The sequence below is a fragment of the Phyllostomus discolor genome, chromosome 6, assembly GCF_004126475.2.
Source record: "Phyllostomus discolor isolate MPI-MPIP mPhyDis1 chromosome 6, mPhyDis1.pri.v3, whole genome shotgun sequence".
Taxonomy (NCBI): Eukaryota; Metazoa; Chordata; class Mammalia; order Chiroptera; family Phyllostomidae; genus Phyllostomus; species Phyllostomus discolor.
Window position 1 is genome coordinate 131,674,045 of NC_040908.2, and position 20,258 is coordinate 131,694,302.

Here is a 20,258-nt window from a genome sequence, read left to right on the forward strand (position 1 = left end):
GCTCGGGGCGTGCGCCTCTGTGTACCAAGCGATTGGTGGCGGGAAAGTATCAGGTAAACTGCCCTAGTCGCCTCGCCATTGGCTAGCGGTCTCTCCAGCAGCCACACAACTGGCCAGCAGGGCGCCAAGAAGCGCGCGGATTGGCCGGGAGCTACGACCAAGTTCAGCTTCCTTCGGGCTCTTGGATTGGCTAGCGGGTAGAGGCAGGTATCCGGGCTCCGCGGCTCCTCCATTGGTGGGCGGGAAAAGGGGGTTGGGCAAAGCGATTGGTGGGCGGGGGGCCGGGCCTGGGCCGGCGGGGAGCGGATTGGTCGGAAAGTAGGTTAGTGGTGCGACATTTAGGGAAGGCAGAAAGTAGGTCAGGGACGGAGGTGCCTGTTTACCCGCGCCGGACTCACCGCCGCCGCCGCCGCGGGATTGGAGTGGGGGCGCGGGCGCGGGCGCTCTCGGCGAGCCACGGTGAGTGTCGGGCTGGCGGCGGTCAGCGGCACGGCTCCGAGCACCCCGTCGGAGGCTGTTAGCACCCTGGCAGGCATGGCGACCCCGCCGCCGTCCGGGTCGCAGCCCGGCCGCCAGGGAACCCTGCCCGACGTGCCCGCTGCCGGCCTTAAAGGGCCAGTGCCCGCTCCCTGCCCCCACCCGGGCTGTAGGGAGGCTGCGCCCCTTAAAGGCGCCGCGCCCGTCCATCCCCATCTTCCCTCACGGGGGCTGGCGCTGCGGGGTAGGGAGGGCGGAGGTGCCGCAGGCGCTCCTAAAGGGACCAAGAAAGTACCTATCTCCCCTCCGCGGGCATCGCTACCTGACGGGGGTAGGGAGCAGCCAGCTGCCTCTTAAAGGGACAGCTCCGCCTTTTGGGAGGAATGACCGGCTGAGGGCGAGTCCTAGGATGTATCATGGGGAGCTGCAGGGACCCCGGAGGGGACTATCCTTGATGGCCGCATCGTCAAGGGCGTTGGGCGAGCGATGCCGCTTCTGTCCTTCCTCCTCCTTTCCTTCACTTCCCTTTCGGGAGTCTGCAGGGCTGGGTGGGGGCGGGGAGGGCGTCTCCGTCGGGCTTAGGGAGTCCGAGCCTGCCCGCCCCTTCGGCCTTATTTTGGGGTCAGGCTCTGCACCCGGCTAATCTAGACCCAAGACGGGGCCGACCCCAGGCTGCGAACTTTCGTACGGCCTGCGCCGTCTGGGTTCTGGATAGCCCCGGGGGTAGCTCCCGTGGGTCTGCGAGCAAGTGCCTCACAGCGCGGGACGTCGCCCGGCGTCCAGGTGTGGGCCCGCCGCGGGTCCTGGAGCTCTGGAGCGCTGCGGAGGGCGCAGAGAGGCTAGCTCTAGCACCAGGTTTGACAGATGTCAGAGAAGAAAAAAGGTTCCTGCTCGTGATTGCCGGGCGTTGACAGCCAAAAGAGCTTTCGTTTGCTCTGAGGAAGAAGTATAATAGAAATTAATGCCGACCTTGTAGGGCACGAGTCAACCACGCCGAGGGGTCGCGAGAGCCGGCTGCGGGGCACACGCAGGTGCCAGAGGGCTGGCGCAGGGGAAGGAAGGGCTACACCGGCTTTGGGCATCTGTTGTCAAGTTTATCCTGGCCGGCGGGGGGACCAGGCTGACACCCCGAACACCACATTCCTTGTCCCCTTTCCCCTCCCTCACCGGCTAGGCTTCTTCCTGGGCATATAGCGTTGTTTTGTCATTTTGGCGCTTGCGGTTTCTTCTCTCTGCTTAGTTACTCCCAAGCAAGGAATTATTAGCCAAGTTTTATCACCCAACTTCCAGAAAAACTATTCGATATTTACGAAGCATTTCTTGACTGTACTTGTATTTCCAAGGTCTTCCTTAAAAAAAAAAAAAAATCCAGAAAAACTGCCGATCAAATGCATCTCATTTGCCCCAACACTTGCTTGTCATTTGTCCTTCTGACATTTGCTGCTGTTCCCCTCTTTAATCTATTTTTATATGACAACTATTATTTTAATTTTTCTGGTCCCATTGATATCAGGATCTGTCAATTTGGGTTGGTGGAGTTCTTAATTAATGTACTGGTTGAATCATGAGCTTAAAATAATCATTGCTGCTCCTGAGCAGTTTTGAATAATCCCATGCTCTCTATGCTTGCAGGAAAAAAGAAATCATTGCTGTTAAATTTGATTTCCATATCAATGAAATTCCAAAAATATTTTTAAAACACAAAATTGAATGTTTCAGTCCATGCTGTGTTACTGAGTTCACTTTATTGATAAGTCTCTAAAGCAATTTGTTGAATAAACATATTTAGAAGGCTTTAAAATTTCCTGGGCATGATTTGAAATTGTATCACCTGAAGCTGGCTCTATAGAAGCATTTTGGTTTTGATTGTAAACGTAGCCAGTGAATAATGACAATAAGTTAAAACCATCGTTAAATATGCACATTATTCCAACCCATAAAATTTAAAATGAGGGAGAGAGGAAAGGACAAGTGTGGTGGAAGAGCACTAGCCTGAGAGTTAAAACATTGTGGTCCCAACCCAGACTTGAGCTTTCACGGCTATGCCGCTTGGGACAAGTTGCTGAACCTTTCCGGTTTCTATTAGCCTCAGATGGAAAGTAAGGTAGTTGAACTAGGTTGGTCTCAAAGATTCCTTCTGCTATAAAGTTCTGTGTATCCCTAAATATTTAATACATTTGAATTCAGTTTGATATTTTACCTGCTGGAACCTCCAGAATATGTGAGCTGAAATCCTGTTTTCATAGAGCTTAAACAGATCAACAGATGGTGTTTTAAAGACTCCATTTCAAATGATTTATAAAATGATGACTTCTTAGGAGTTTTTCTGCTATTTGCAAAAGAGGTTTGCCTACCACAGGGAGGATGAGGTAGTGGCTGTGCTTTCAGATTTATCCCTCTACACCAACAACCTCTGCCTAATTGATATACTAAATGATGGACAAGTATTGTAGAAAGACTTGGCTGTGTTCACACAACTCTGTAAGAATGTGTAACGGTTGCCTTCCTTCTCCGAGCTCACTTTCATTTGTCATTTCCATCATCAGCTTTCACTGTGGTGGAAGAAAGTCAATATTAAGGAAACATTGCCCCTTCCAATGATACAATTATAGACAGTGATCTTAGTTAGTGTCATGGTAAACACTTGCAGGGAAGTAAAAAAAAAAAATCCTTTGCAAACCTTAAGGTTTAGTTAGGAACCCAGAAATGCAGGCATATTGCCCTTCTCTATAGTTCTTTCTCTCAATATTGCCATTTTATTACAATACTCAGACTTACCCCAAATCCCCCCACCCCATGTGTACCTGCTTGCTCTCTCTCCCTCTCCCTCTCTCCCCGCCCACCCTCTCTCTCTCTCCCTGACCTGCTCTGTCTGACTTAAGCTCCCTCAGTATCTCTTCCTTTCTGCCCATAATGTCCTGTCTTTTTCCCCCATGTCTCCTCCTAGTACAGAAAAAGCAAGTGAATTTTTCCTCTGTTTCCTCTTCTTGGACCCTCACTTTGGGTGGATGCCTGGAGCTCAGTAGCAGGACTTAGAACTTGGGCTTTGGCTGTGTGGCCTTGGAAAGTGCTTGGCTCCTCTGGTTTCGGCCTCCTTTTCTGTGGTGTAATGACAGTGCCGGCCTCATGGAATCTGTATGAGGATCAGGGGAGCAAGGGAGATGATGTATGTAAAATGCCTGGCACTACGAAGCCCTCCCTCAGTGTCTGCTGCCACTCCCTCCCACTGCTGCCAGAGTCCTCTCACCGGAATATCCTTCATGCTGTTTTTTCCTTCAGCCTCATCACCAAACCCAGTAAAACCTTTGTCTTGATTTAGGAGAGGAAGGATGGAGGGTGGAGAAACAGATCTGTTACAGGCCTCCTTTCACATGTCTACACTTGGTCCCCTGAGTCTATATGTCCCTTATTCTCCTCCCTGCCCAGCAACTTCTCACAGGCCGTGAACATTCACCATATCCATTCCCTCATCTGCTCTATCCTTAGCTCCTGGCCTCTGGCTTCTTTCTCTACCACCCTTCTCTATAGTTCTTTTCAAAGATCTCTAAAAACTTTAAACCCTGTGTTTCGGAGGCCTGTTCTTAGTCCAACATGATTGTTCTTGGCTCCTTTGCAGCTATTACCCTGCCTTTCTTTCCCTCCTTGAAATCCCTTCCTTCCTCTACCTTTGGGTCATGATGCTTTTTTGGTTCTCTTCCTGCATACCCCTAGAGGTAGGTGTCTGTCCTGGCCTCCACTCTTCACATTATCCCCCTTGCCCAGAATCCCCTTTTTAGTCCTGATCTGATCAGTCTCTCTTGCTTCAGCTGCAAACAGGTTCACTGTATACACTGACAGCAGCCTGTCGCCAGCATTTGTGGCCTTGGAGTTACAGATTGCAAACTGTTTGCAAGCACCATCATCCTCCTAATACCCTGGTGCCCGTACCCTTTCACAACCAAGCTGTCCTGAGTGGCAGTTTGGTTGGGTGGTTAAGAGCGCAGACTTTGGAGCCAGATTTTATATCCTGTTTCTTACAAGGTTTATGACTTGTGGTCAAGTTGCTTTGTTCTCTGTCTTGGTGTCCTCGTGTGTAAAACTGGGATCCCTGTAGTCCTTATCTCTAAGAGTTACAGTGTGGATTATATGAGTTAAAACATTAAAAGTACATTAAGCTATTCATGGCACATAGTAAGCACTCCATGAATGTTAGCTGTCTGCATTGCTCTTTCTCGCCTCTCCATATCCAGCCCGCCTATAGACCAGGCTTTGCTGTGTACACAGAACTGTCTAAACTGAAGGACTGTCCATTCCCTGGACCAGCCCTTGGCCCATCCCATGCCCCAACCTTCTCATGACCAAATCCTACACCACTTTAAGACCCAGCTCAAATGCTCAAGGGGCTATTGCCTCATTGTGTTTTTCTTACTCCTCACGCTTGGCAGCAGTGTGCTCCAGCCCTTGATCTACCTAATTCTCCTAGGCGCTGATGCATTCTCTGGGAATATCTCAATAGCATGCTCAGGGCAAGCACTTTAGGGGAGCCCATCTTGACTTCTCAAAATGATAGGCACAGGGAGCTTTAGGATCTGCTAGTCCAATGAACTGTCTGGAGGAGGGGATAGGGTGGGCTAGTGGCTCAGGAACTAAGCAGGTAGAGGGAAGGTGGCTATGCCTGTGCCTGCGGAGAGGTGGGGGCGTGGGCTGAGGAATGCAACAGAGGCTCAAGTGGACGTGGTCACAAGTATACAGGTCTGCATGGAAGGGCGGTTTGGGTTGGGAACTTAACATCTGGGGAGATGGAATTGGATAAGCTTTAGTCATCTTTGTTTCAGGGGAATGTTGAGCACTGACATTTGATGGCAAATGATTTTTATGTTAGTACATGCTGTTCTTTTAAGTAGTATAAATTCTTGTTTATCCAGCCTAGTTAAAGAAGGGGTTGGATGGTCTGCCTAATTCGATATTCTGGTTAATACTCTACCCATTGGATTTTGTACATATACTGAGTAAAACATTTACATGTTTTTAAAATTCAAGAGAAATCTTATAGAACTAACTGCTTCTAGCTGCCAACCACTAGTTTGAAATATGTGACCTAGGCAAATCAGTTAGTTTTTTTTTTAGTCTGATTTACCTCATTTGCAAAATAAGAAAAACACTCTCTAATTAGTCATCTTATGTTTATTAACTTGTTTAACCCTCATAACAGCCCTATGAGGTAGGGGTGATGATTATCCTCACTTACCCACAGTGAGTGGTTTCATAAACTGCTCCAGGTCACTCAGCTAGTGTGGCATGGGGCAGGATTTGTGTGTGGTGCCTCAAGTGCGCTCTCTAACTGCTGTAGCAGATGTCTCCTAGGAGGAACCATTGTATTAGGTCCTGTATGTGAAGCGCCCAGCCCCACGCCAGGAGCCTGCTAGGCCCACAGTGATTGGTGACGAATCTTGTTGTTGACAAGTGTGGTGTACCTCCTTTTAAGCAGGACCGAAGCCCTTGGCAGTGGGATGCAAGGGATGCATGTTTGGATATTACCCTAGTAGCAGTTACAAAGGATTGTGAGCATTATTCTCACATCCTCTTCTGCATCTCTGTCTCTCTCGCTTATTCCTGGCATTCTGCAGCATTGGATACTGTGTGGCTCCCCCTCCCCAGGCAGCTTCTTGTGTGACATGAACCTCTGAACAGAACTCATTACCTCCCCACCACCAACCCCCATCATAGCCATCTGCAGAGCTCCTCACTGGAGAGAAGACCTTTTCAAAGTCTCTCACCTTCTTCCTCCTCTCCCCAGCCAAAGACAGACATTTACAGTCCTGCTGTGTGTGTGTGTATAAATATATATATATATAATATATAAAATATATATTTAATGCCTGTTGTTTCCCAAATACATTTAGATGGTAAGGGAAACATTGTTTTATATCAAGAACCTGTTACATAAAAATGTGTTATATAATGTTCAAATATATACTACACAGGGAAGTTAGATACCACTTTTTTCCCCCAAAGAATAAAAAGATAACAAATACAGGCTATACTGAACGTAATTAATCTTGGATTTAGAAGGCATGGAAAGTCACGTGGTCTGTCCTCCCAGCTACCATTTTGAACCTCTGTCATTCTCCTCGAGTGCTCCGAGTATAGGACGTAGGGGAAGTTGACCTGAATCTGCCATCGAATCTGTTGTGAGATAGATGCTCTGGAAACTGTCTCTTTTTAAGGGGAAAAAATGCCTTGACATGTTGCTCACTGACATCTTTCTCATATCTAAGCAGGGGGAAGAAGCTCTTCTTGCACCGCCCCCCACCGGCCCTGCCCCAGACTACTCAGGTCATCCTCCAAGCAGTTTTCCGCTCTCCCCTCTACTTCCTTCAGTTCTTCCCACCCGATGTGGCAGCATGTGGTTGACCACCCGGTGTCCAGCCCTCCGGGCTCTCCAGTCTGACCCTGTTTCTTTCACCAGCCCTGTTCCCTACCCCATCCCCATTCCCAGAAGGAGCGGCAAGCCTGAGGTTCGACTGTGCTTGTTCCTGCCTGGGCCACCCTGTGCCACACTCTCTCTTCTGTTGTATGCCCTTGTTCGCATCGCTCTCTTGACCCAAGAGGCTCTCCTCCTTGCCTTAGCCTGCCTTGAGTCTCTCACTTCTTTAGAAGCCTCTTCTGATGACACTGGCCCCTTTTGTGTGTTCTTTCCCTCTCTCTCTCCCCTTTTAATTGCCAGCCATTCATTCAGAAGCATTGGTGCTTCATATTTAGCAGATTATCATATTGTATCTAATCAGATGGCCAATTCTCTCATTTTTAAAATTGTTTCATGAATAATTATCTTGTCCTCACTTCCCACTCTCCAACTCTACTCATTTACTCATTCAGCGAAGTTTATTGGATGCCTACCATGTGCGGAGCACTGACTACACAGCAGTGAACAGAACAGAGTCCCAGCAGAAGACAGACAGTAAACAGTTAACCATGTTAACTCCTGATGGTGAGAGATGCTAGGAAAGCAGTCCAACAGAGTAAAACAGTAGTGGTGATGAATGATAGGAAGGTGGTTGATCTAACTGGGTCTTCCAGGGAGGCCTCTCTGAGGAGGTAGCATTGGAGCTCAGCTGCAGGAAGATGTAGGGGAAAATATCCCAGGAAGAGAGAACAACAAATGCAAAGGCCCTGAGGCTAGATAAGTGGCTTGATTGTTTTTTGAGGACAGTAAAGGCCAGTGTACCTGGATCATGGGTTCGTTATGTACAGATGTTGTCTCCTCCCTGTAACCTTTAGCCCAGTGCTAGAAAGGCGCTGTAAATACTTGCATGCAGAATTGGAGCAATTGCCCTTGGTTATATACGGTATAAATAGCAGTTCACTGTACTCAGAAGACTTTTACTAAAACATATTGCGTATGAACAAATTAAGGATTTGAAATGCTTTCTCATAAATGTACTCTTAGCATATATCACCAGCCATTATTGTTTTAATTATGTTTAGTGTATAGCTTCAGACCTCAGAATTTCATTTCACATGCACGGCCATCTTAAAAACAGATTTTGTTCCAAAAGTTCATCTGTAAGACAGTTGATGGAAATTTAGGGTAGATTTTCCTACAGAAAAAAATGAACTAAAATATGGTTTTGTTCCCAGGCAAGCCCACAAAAGCCATTTAGTGCTAACTGTAGCTGAAACCATGCTGTGTAGTACTAAAGCATTACCAGAATTAAGTAAGCCTTCTGAAGCTAGACCCCTCGTCTATATGGCATTATAGGTCATTTACTTCTAGTGTTAATGGGGCCCATTTACCTTTGCCACATCTCCTATTCTTCTTCCAGTCTGTCAGAAAGTTTTATAAAAGGGATTTTCATCTTTGTGCCCTTACGGTTTTGTTTCATGTGTTGTAAATCGGACAGTGGCCTGCGGAGTGGGGGAAGCCCTGCACGGGGAGCAGGGGGAGGCCCAGGCTGCAGACATGGTGGAGCCGCCGACTGACTGATGTTCAGTAACTCGCCTCCACTGAACTTGGATTTCTCAGGTCCTTGTTGGCTATAAGATCTTGTTTTCTCACCGTGACAGGGAAATGTATATGTTTCATTGTGTAAGCCCACCTTCAGATGGCTGCCTCAGATTGCTTCCTGACAAAGTAGACAGCACACAAAAATGGGGAACTCAAGAAGTTCCCATGCACGGTGCTCAGCAATTACGCAGTCCACGTGAACCTTGGTTTTGATCTGCTATCTGTCTTGATGAGTTGAAAGAAATTTTGTCCTAGAACTTTTGGTCCAGATAAGATTCCTGTGTTCTTGGCCAACTTATCTTTCATATGATTATGTAAATCATTTTTCTCTTTAACTCTTAAGGATAAAAATGGGGACTCTGGCTTGTTGCTTATGAAATATAAGTGCCCTTAAGGAATGGAATGAGTTTGCAGGAGAGAGCAGAGCTGAAAGAGTGTGGGATCAAAACAGTTTTAAATGTTAACTGCAAAGCTATTTTCAGTATCCTGCTGGAAGAAAAAAAATTTTTTTAAAGGCCTTAGATGATACAAGAGGTTTCTGCTCCAAAGGAGAAAAGAGCCACGGGTTCTGCAGTGAAAACTCCCCGATCCTTTAACTGCCTCCCTCCCTCACTGCCCACCTCTGAGTTTTGTTTCTGGCATCGCATGCCACATGTGCTGTTTGAGAGGTTTGATGTTTAAATAACGATAGTGGCCAAGCTCAACTGGAATTTAGGGTGTTAGGGACGTAGAGTTTACGTGACTTAGGGTGCAGGATGCTAAGTTGTGAACTTCCCAGCAGATTCTAGAGTGAGGGAAGCTTCATTGGGGGGTGACAGGACATTTTTAGCACTGCCTCTGTTTGGTTGGTTGAGAATGGCACATTCTGTTTTTTTTCTTTTGTCTTTGCTTGAAGGCATAGCGAGCAGTGGGGCAAAAAAGTTCTTGCTTCATGGATTTCACTTTGGAGCTAGAAAGTGGCATTGTACCGAAACTTCCTCCTTTGATGCTGAAATGTGAGCAAGTATTTTAGTTGCTGAATCGTCAGCAACTAAGACAGTACCTGTGTAGAGTAGTCACTCGATGAATAGTTATTGAATGAGTGAATTCAGCTTGGGAAAAACCTCAAGTTTTTCCCTTTCTGATAGTACAGGTTCACGAACTCAGTCTTATAAGGGACTTTGGAGTTTAAGTCACCATTTCCTTTTGTCATCTTATTCTTTAGTTTGACCATATATCAGTATCTTTTATTGATGGTCAGTAATTAACTGGCAGTGGTTGTCCCTGCCCTGCTGATGTTCATCTTTATGTTATCTTTACTTGGCTTCAAAGCATAGCAAATTAATAACTGAGCCATATCAACTTAAAGAAAACTTACTGTGTATTTGTTTGGACACAGTACCACACATTTATTTATTTAGTCAACAATTATCTGAAGGACCATGTATGAGGCACCATGCTAGACCCAGAGGATAAGCAGAAATAGTTATTATGGCCAAGGAGCCTGCAACTTTATATACTGGTAGAAGATTATCTAAGGCCATGCCAATAAAGTGACCTAGACTATCTATAAGTGCTACAGAAATTTAGATACCAGAAAGAGCTTTTCCAGTAGAGAGGAGGCTTCATGGAAGTGATCGCATTTAATACTGACCTTTAAGGATAAGTAGGATTTAGATTCACACATGAGGATAGCACAGCTACTTCCAGGAAATGGGTAAGTGGCAACAGAGCACAATTAAAAGCATGGAAGTAGAAATGACCAGTTTGTATTCAGTCAGGGACATGGACTTACCAAAATGGAGCATTCACAGATAATGATGGGAACTTTAGTCTGAAAGATCATTCGAGGCCTAAACCGGAAGCATGCCATTTCAGGAAATAATAATTGCTAAGAGAGAGTTTCATCTAATTCCTATAAAACCCTATGAAGTAGGTCTTATTATTAGCCTCATCTTAGAGATGAGGAAATGGAGGCACAGAGTGGTCTGGTAACCTGCCTAAGGTCGCGTGGCTGGTAGGTGGTAGATTCAGGCATAGAAACCAGGCCCCGAAGGCTCTTGACCAGTGGACTCTGCTGTCTCCGAATGTCCTCCAGGTGCAGGATTTGGGCTTGGCTGGGAGTGGTTCTAGAGCAAGCACTGGAAGTGGACAGGACAATGTTTAACCCACTCCTTCATTTTGTAGGTAAAGAAACTCAGCGAGGTTAAGTGAGAAGTCAAAGTTTACTTAGTGAGGTGGAGACTGGTAGGCATTGAAGAACCTCCGAATTTATTTTCATTATGGTTATTATGTTAGTGACATGAAATAATTCCCCTGAGAGCACTGGTCCAGTGTAAGTGGTCCTGTCAGATTGGAGCAAAGAGGGGCAAACTGCAGCAGAGATCTGACAGGAGGCAGCTAGCTTGAATCCAGACATAGGGTGGGAGGGAGCCAGAACCGCAAATTAATTGTCAATTATGTTCATCAGCATGGCTGTTTGCAGTCACTGTCTAGATTTTTAGAGTGCGGAACATCTGCCTGTGTGAGAGGCTTTCAAGTATGTGAATCTGCACTATATGGCGACTGCGATACCTCGGTTAATGAATTCTCCAGAACCAAAGCACCATTTTGAAAGTTGAATGTTTAAAAACAAATACCCACATTTTCTGGAATGAGCACTGGATTGGGACCAGATAACCTGCATTCTAGGCTGCTGCCACTACTTAAGCAACAGACAGCCTAAGCCAAATCACTTAATGCCTCAAACTGGCTGATTCCTCATCTGTGGAACAGGTGCAACAATTTTTGTTGCACCTTACAGTGTGGATCCAATGCTGGAGTGAGATGTGGACATGGTTTGAAGGCTGCAAAGTTGCTCCATGGTTGTAGGAAGCAGCTTCCTAGTTTTCTAAAAGTATATATTTATTGATTTTAGAGAGAGAAAGGGGGTGAGAGAGAAACACTGATTGGTTGCCTCCCATACAGGATCGAACCCACAACCTAAGTATGTGCCCTGACTGGAAATTGAACCCCTAACCTTTTGGTGCACCGGATGATACTCCAACAAACTGAGCCACACTGACAAGGGCCAACTTCCTGGTTTCGATAAGAAGGTGTTCTGGCTTTATAGGGACAGCCTGGAGAGCTCAGAAGGAGTTTCCCACCTCAAGGGCACTGTTAGGGATGTGGCGCTGTCCACTATGTGGGTGCTGACAGGCTTCACTTTGCTGCGTAGGGCCATATTTTAAGGGTGATATTATGTTTCACCTTTAGACATGGGGAGCCACAGCCTGAGCATGGATGGTAAAGTTAGGCACAGACATCCAAGTTAATCTGTTCTTCTCTGCACACACTTCTCAGGATAATGATGCTCTGCTGTGAACCTGAAAAGCAAGTGTCAGGATCTAGCCAACTGGCCAGTTGGTTATTCTGGATGTTTTACTATCCTGAGGCAAAAAGCTGAAGTCCAGAAAAACCTTGAGTTGCTTCAGGGATTAATAGGTGAACCAGTATGCAGTTCAGGTAATACCTGGTTGCAAAGCCTGCAGCAGAGTCTTGACATGAAGGACGAAAAATTTGCCAAATCTTAATTTTTGTTAGTACTACATGATGTAGCTATTATTATTATTAACATTATTAACAACAGCACTTAACCTTTGAGTATTTATAACCTGCTAAGTGCTTATGTGCCTTTTCCCATTTAATCTTCACCATAGTCTGGGGGGTGGGGGGCACCATCAGTCTCACTTTCTAGTTAGGCAGACTGAGACCTGAAGGTGCCTCAGATGGGAAGTGGGAAAGCTGTGATTCAAACCCAGGACAGTCTCTCTCCTGAGCCTGCACTCTTAATAGCAGCAGTCTTTTTCCTCCCTTTTCCTGGCACCCTGAAATGCCTCCTGTCTCTGGTTTTGAGGTTTCTGACAGCGCATTGGGTCTTTGGAAGGCATTTTGGTTGATAGACATGTTGCCACACAGTGGTTTCAAGCTCACTGCAGCTCTCCCTTCTTTGCAACCATGGCTGACATCTAGCAGCTCTCGTCGGTTGCTCTGTGGCCCACGAGCAAATGGATGCCAGCGATGAATGCAGCAGATCTACTAACTCTTACTAGCTAATGCATGTGGGGGATTTTAAAGAGAGAAAAAGAAGACAGAAAAAGAAATTGCTCTGGGTCAGTTTTTCAAAGAATGGCTTCAGTTTTCTTGTTGGTGCTTGTCAAAATCTGCCCACAGAAGCCTTTGCAGATGCCATGATACTGATGGCACCATTTACCTCTGTGTGTGACTTACAGAGCACTGTTTACTGCCCTGTCTTGTTTAGTCCTTACTACAGCCCTGTAAGAAGAGATGAAATAAAGAGTTTAAGCTATTGTTCAGGATCCCAAAGCTAGTCAGTGGCAGAGCCCAGACTTAAACCCTGTTTTTTCTGACTTTAACTTCCCTTTTCCCAAGTTATGCGTTGCTTTCTTTTTTAAAAATATACTTTATCCCTGGCTGGCATAGCTCAGTGGATTGAGTGCAGGCTGCGAACCAGGCATCGCAGGTTCAATTCCCAGTCGGGGCACATGCCTAGGTTGCAGGCCACGGCCCCCAGCAACTGCACATTGATGTCTCTCTCTCTCCTTCCCTTCCCTCTCTAAAAATAAATAAATAAAAATTTTAAAATCTATATATATATTTATTGATTATGCCATTACAGTTGTCCCATTACCCCCCCTTCACTCCCCTCCAACCTGCACACCCCCTCCCACCCACATTCCCCCCTTTAGCTCATGTCCATGTGTCATAAGTTCTTTAGCTTCTACATTTCCCCTACTATTTTTGTCCTCTGTATGTCATATAGAGGATATATGATACTATATGTTTTTTATCTTCTTTTTCTTATCTTTTTCTTAGATAAGTCCCTTTAACATTTCATATAATAAGGGCTTGGTGATGATGAACTCCTTTAACTTGACCTTATCTGAGAAGCACTTTATCTGCCCTTCCATTCTAAATGAAAGCTTTGCTGGATAGAGCAATCTGGGATGTAGGTCCTTGCCTTTCATGACTTGGAGTACTTCTTTCCAGCCCCTTCTTGCCTGTAAGGTCTCTTTTGAAAAATCAGCTGAGAGTCTGATGGGAACTCCTTTGTAGATTACTGTCTCCTTATCTCTTGCTGCTTCTAGGATTCTCTCCTTCATTTTTACCTTGGCTAATGTAATTATGATGTGCCTTGGTGTGTTCCCCATTGGGTCCAACTTCTTTGGGACTCTCTGAGTTTCCTAGACTTCCTGGAAGTCTATTTCCTTTGCCAGATTGGGGAAGTTCTCCTTTATTATTTGGTCAAATAACTCTTGCACTTGTTGCTCTTCCTCTTCTCCTTCTGGTACCCCTATAATTCGGATGTTGGAATGTTTAAAGATGTCTTGGAGGTTCCTAAGCCTCTCCTCATTTTTTTGAATTCTTGTTTCTTCATTCTTTTCTGATTGTATGTTTTTTTCTTCCTTCTGGTCCACTCCATTGATGTGAGACCCAGCTTTCTTCCCATCACTATTGGTTCCCTGTGCATTTTTCTTCATTTCACTTATTGTAGCCTTCATTTTTTCATCTAATTTGTGACCAAAGTCAACCAATTCTGTGAGCATTCTGATCACCAGTGTTTGGAACTGTGCATCTGATAGGTTTGCTATCTCTCAGTCGCTTAAAAGTACTGCTTGTGAGGCTTTCATTTGTTCTTCTGTTTGAGCCATCTTTTTTTTTTTTGTCTCGTTGTACCTGTTACATGGGAGGGGTGGATCCTTAGGTATTCACCAGGGCGGGGCAACCCAGTCACTGGGTTGTGATGCATATGTGGGGGCAGGGTCTGAGAGGGAACAATGGCGCTTGCTCCATTCTCCGTCAGACATCAGTCCCTTCCGCCGCTTCCCCCAAGCAAACGGGGCCTTTCTGGTGCTAATTCCCATATGGGTGGGCTTGTGCACCCTGTGGGTCTTTCCAACGACCTCTCCTGTGAGGCTGGGAGTCTATCCCTGCGCCTCAACTCCCCACAGGTGTTTTCAATCAGTGCCCCGAGGCTCTATTTCCCGGCGCTGCAACCCTGGGACCACCTGGGCAGCCAGCTGCCTTGCACACAGTGCCTTGCTTCACAATCGCTGCCTCGCTGGGTCTGCTGGTTGCCATCCCTTGGCCGGGGTCTGCCAGCCACAGCTTGTGCACCCAGCGTCTGCCCTCTGTGGTCTTTCACGCCCTGGATGCCTTACGCCGGTCCCAATGCTCTTTGTTCCTTGACCCCTCTCCTCCCGGCTGCCCAACTCCACTCCTCCTACTGGTCTGGATGAATGTGTCTATTTTAATTCCTTGGTTGTCTGGCTTCCATACAGTTCAATTTTCTGTCAGTTCTGGTTGTTATTCTGTTTCTAAATTGTTGTTGTCCCTATCTTGGTTGTACGAGGAGACACAGGATGTCTACCTACACCTCCATCTTGGCCGGAAGTCTGCGTTGCTTTCTTGATTGAAGATGTTTCCAAATATATGACTTATTGTATATAGAAATCATCAGGCATCATTAAAGTATTTTGTGCTACACTCTCACTGATTCAGAATAAAAGGTCACGTGATTGGTCATTGGGTTTAATTGCTTTGTACCTACTTTATATGGTTCAGACTATACATAGATCCCTGTGATAAATTGTTGGGTCAGCATCCCTGCTAGCTTTAAAAATCCCAAGGCTTTAATAGATGATAAAACAGGGAGTTTACATAATTTATTTAAAAAGTTGACTGTGGAGTTCTTGGTTATAAATACAAGGTCCTATTATCAATTGTTTCCATGGAGAAATTAGCCTTGGCTCACATCATTGCAGCTCTCGGTGCCTTTAGTGGTCTAGTGGTCTAGGCCTTCTATCTTCAATATGTGGCTTCCACTTGGTGGTTGAAAGTGGAAGCTTTGGTTTTTACCATCTCCCAGAGGAAAGATCAGGGGGCACACATACACTCATTTTAAGGGCTTGACCTGGAAATAGCACATTCTTTTGTCCCAGTGACCAGCACGTAGTCACATGGCTACATTTACCTGCAAAGGAGGCTGGGAGATACCTTTAGTTGAGAGGTCATGAGTCCAGCAAAATCTCTGCTTTTAAATGATGCAGAGGAGATAGCACATTGCAGGAAGTTAGCAGTCTGCTACATCATGGTACCAACAGGAGGGAATAAACAAAGTTTGAAGCTGGTGCCAGGATAGCTGGGAACATAGGAGTCCAGGGTCAGAATCTAGGCAGGCACACAGAAATCAGGACCAGCACAGCCATCTAGAGGTCAGAGCAGCTCATTGCTCAGAAAGGTAGAACCCAGCTGCTAGAGGTAATACAAATAATCCAGAAGGCTTCAGTTTTAAGTAAGAAGAAATTCATCTGTGTGAGCTGTACAGGAGTCAGAAGACGTAGGTGTGAATCAAGCCCTTCCACTTCATAACCTGGGGCAAAATACCCCAATAAACATTTACTTTATCATCTGGAATATGGGAATAACAGTGATGGCCTTTCCTGTCTCCCAGGCTTAGTGTGACGATAATGAATGGGGAAGCGTTGTACAAACTGCAGCCCCATGGAAATGGACATAGCATCTGTGTTATTCACCTTTGTGTTACCAGCACCTGGCCCAGTGCCTGGCATGGACATATTTGTTGAATGAAATGTGAAATATGAGAGATGGGGGAGAATGCACTATGATAAGAAGATCTTGATCCTAGACAGTCTTCTCTGTTAAGGAGAAAAGTTTTCTGCAGTCCACTATCCAAGGCCTTGGGCCTAGATGTAAAACCAGCTACCCCACCAGGATGGGGACAGACCCCAGGAAAACTCCTGGCTGGGTACCATATGACACCTAATATGTGCTTGGCAAGACCACTTGTTTATGCCACTGTTTAGGTGACAGAGTACATCAAAACTGGAGATAGGACTTTCATTTGGATGTCATGGTCCATGAATATGAACTGATCATTTTTAAATGGTTTGGTTATGACTTATATTTAAATCTTTTATCTATTTTGAGTTTATTCTAGTATATGGTGTAAGTTGGTGGTCTAGTTTCATTTTTTTGCATGTACTTGTCCAGTTCTCCTAACACCATTTATTGAAGAGGCTATTTTTACTCCATTGTGTGCTCATGCCCCCTTTGTCAAATATTAATTGACCATAGAGAGTTGGGTTTATTTCTGGGTTCTCTATTTTGTTCCATTGATCTATGTGTCTGTTGTTATGCCAGTACCAGATTGTTTTGATTATAGCAGCCTTGTAATATAGTTTGATATCGGGTGTTGTGATCCCTCCTACTTTGGTCTTCTTTCTCAAGATTGCTGAGGCTATTCAGGGTCTTTTTTATTTCCATATAAATTTTTGAAATATTTGTTCTAGATCTGTGAAATATGCCATTGATATTTTAATAGGAATTGCGTTGAATCTATAGATTGCTTCAGGTAGTATAGACATTTTAATGATGTTAATTCTCCCAGTCTATAAACATGGTATATGCTCCCTTTATTTTTATCTTCCTTATTTTCTTTCTCCAGTGTTCTATAGTTTTGTGAGTACAGGTCTTTTACCTCCTTGGTTAAACTTATTCCTAGGTAATTTATTCTTCTTGTTGCTACAGTAAATGGTATTTTCTTCCTACTTTCTCTTTCTGATATTTCATTGTTTATTGGTATACAGAAATGCCATCAACTTCTGAATATTGACTTTGTATCCTGCTATTTTTCCAAATTCAGTTATTAGGTCGAGCAGTTTTTTGGTGTAGCCTATAGGATTTTCTATGTATGTTATCATGTTGTCTGTGAATAATGACAATTTTACTTCCTCTTTTCCAATTTGGATGCCTTTTATTTATTTATTTATTTTTGTCTGATCACTATAGCTAGAATGTGACACCATAAGGGTCCTAGAGGAAAACATAGACACGAAACTTGCAGATATCCCACGTAGCCATATTTTTGCCACTATATCTCCTAGGGCGAGGGAAATAAAGGAAACAATAAGCAAATGGGACTACATCAAACTGAAAATCTGCACAGCTAAAGAAACCATCATCACAATGAAAAGGAAACTGACCATATGGGAGAATATCAGTGCCAATGATACATTGGACAAGGGTTTGATCTCCAAAATGTGTAAAGAACTCCTACAACTCAACACCAGGAAAACAAACAATCCAATTAAAAAATGGGCAGAGGACCGGAATAAACAGTTCTCCAAGGAGAACATACAGAGGGCCCACAGACATATGAAAAGGTGCTCAACATCACTAGCCATCAGAGAGATGCAAATTAAAACCACAATGAGATATCACCTCACACCAGTCAGAATGTCCATCATTAACAAATCAACAAATGACAAGTGTTGGAGAGGATGCAGAGAAACAGGAACCCTAATGCACTGTTGGTGGGAGTGCAGAGTGGTACAGCCACTATGGAGAACCGTATGGAATTTCTTCAGACAACTAGAAATGGAACTGCCTTTTGACCCAGCAATTCCACTGCTGGGATCATACCCTAAGAACCCCGAATCACCAGTTCAAAAGAACTTATGCACCCCTATGTTCATAGCAGCACTATTTACAATAGCCAAGTGCTGGAGAGAGCCTGCATGCCCATCAGTAGATGAGTGGATCAAAAAACTATGGTACATTTACACAATGGAATACTATGCAGCAGAAAGAAAGAAGGAACTCCTATGCTTCGCAACAGCATGGGTGGAACTGGAAAGTATTATGTTAAGTGAAATAAGCCAATTGGTAAAAGACAAATACCATATGATCTCACCTATAAGAGTAATCTAATGAATAAAATTAACCAATGAACAAAATAGAACCACAGACATGGAAACATGGAATAGATTGAAAATGACCAGAGGGAAGGGGGAAGGGGATAATGATGGAAAGAAGAGGAAAGGACTAGACAAAGAACATATTTGATGACCATGGACATGGACAACAGTGTGGGAACTGACTGTGGGAGTGGAGGGGTGGGATGGGTGGAGTAGGGCAAAGGGGGAAAAATTGGGACAACCGTAATAGACAATAAAAAATGCTTTAAAAAAATTTTTAAGATAATAAAAATACAAATGGTTTGGCCCACTTGCAGATTGGAAGATGAAGGTTACCAAAACTTGATTTATTGCTTCAAAATAATCAGATGCAATTATAAAATTTTGTTGATTTGGAAAAAAATGTGGTTTATTCGAAGCAATAACTATTTGTTGAAAATATGATAGTAGGTAAGAGGATACAAAGATGAGCTTACTGTTTCTATCTTATGGGCTATTACCTTTCTAGCAATAGGATTTTTTTTCTTTTGCTGAGAAAGTGGGGGGTTAGTGGAATAATCAGGGTTTTTTAACTTTGTGAAGGGGTTCTTTTATTCATTTTGTTATTTAATTTGCTTTTTCACTATGAGTGAATTTCTTTCTTAGAACTCATGGGAGCATTTCAAAATGGACTTCACTGGGGAAAAAAGCGAGAATTGAAATTATATTCACAGTATGCACTTGACTCTGTTAAACCCTCATGCATAGAAGGGGGGAAGTGCACCAAAATGTTAATAGTGGTTCTCATCTTGTGCACTGAGAGGTGATTTTTATTCTCATGCCCTTCTCTGTGGTTTCTTATTTTTCAAAAGTGAGCATGTATTACTTTTATAATCATAACAGTCCAGTTGAAAATTAGTCCCACAAATTAATAGTCTCCATCCAAATCAAGAATCTTTATTTTTGGCAACCTGGCCTGGGCTATAAATCTTCATGTTAACTCAGACCTATCCTGATTATTTCACAACTGAGGCATTAAAGAACTTGTTATAAAGAGGATGTTTTCCAGAATACTACGGGTTTATGATGTATTAGGAAAGATATCCTGATTGACTCTCCTCCTAAAATTTGACTAGCTTTTGTTACAGTCACTTAAGGTAATGAATTTGGAAGGTTTCCCATTCACTGTGTGACTTTTCCTTCCCCTTTATCTTGCACTCCTGTGTTCCTCAGGTCCCCCTGACTGTTATCCTGGGATTGGACGACCCTGTCCTGTGTCCTCTCAAGCTCCTTTCATTTCTGGTGTTCTCACTTTACATCTCCTCTATCTGTTCACGACTTTATAGATTTGTTTGTGTCATCTTCCCTTCAACATTTTTGTAGACTGAAAAGGGCTGATTGTTGTTTTTTTCCCTATAGCAGCTTCTCCTTCCTCCTTGTCATTGCTCAGGCAAGTACCCTGAGCAGTCCTCCTGGGATGCAGTGAGGAGAGGCAGTCAGGACTGCAGGGAAGGGACGGGGGTTCTCAGCTGCCTGAGAACCTTGGGGAAGGCACTGGGCCATCCCCCCAGCACTTGACCCACACCTGAAGGGCAGGCTCAGGCCTGGCTCTTGGAGATGACTGCTTGGTATTTGAAGTCAAGCAGCCTGAAAACCTCTGTTGAGTTCCTGCAATGTGCTACTGTTCTAGATGCTGCATGGGTGCAGTAATGAGCAAGGTAGACCTGACCTCTGCTCCCATGCTTACAATCACAGATTATAACAGAGGTCCCAGAGGTAGTTATAGAGGCCCATTTGTAGTGGAACAGGGATGGTCAGAGTTGGTTGGGATGGTTCCAAGGCCGGGCTCCTTGTATGTCCCCAGTTCTTTCTGTTGGGGAGGGATGACACCAAGGAAACCTCTTGGTGAAGCTGAGCTGCTTCTCCCATTCAGTCAGCCTAGACCCAGGCAGGACCTGCAGGAGAGAGCAGAAGCTGAAGGTGTGAGCTCGGGGGCTGGCTGTCTTGGTCACTCTACCTCCCTATCTCTGGACTGCCTCCGGAGCTGGCCCATCTTC

General features: G+C 44.7%; 1 protein-coding gene across 5 annotated transcripts in view; it reads left to right on the forward strand.

Annotated features, from left to right (window-relative positions):
- The first annotated feature begins 337 nt into the window (after window positions 1–337).
- Window positions 338–20,258, forward strand: part of ARNTL (aryl hydrocarbon receptor nuclear translocator like) — a 109,226-nt gene continuing 89,305 nt past the window's right edge. For all 5 annotated transcript variants that reach the window (XM_036029056.1, XM_028514341.2, XM_036029059.1 and 2 more), the window contains exon 1: window positions 338–459. The gene's annotated coding sequence lies outside the window, so the exon portion shown is untranslated. The remainder of the gene's footprint in view (window positions 460–20,258) is intronic.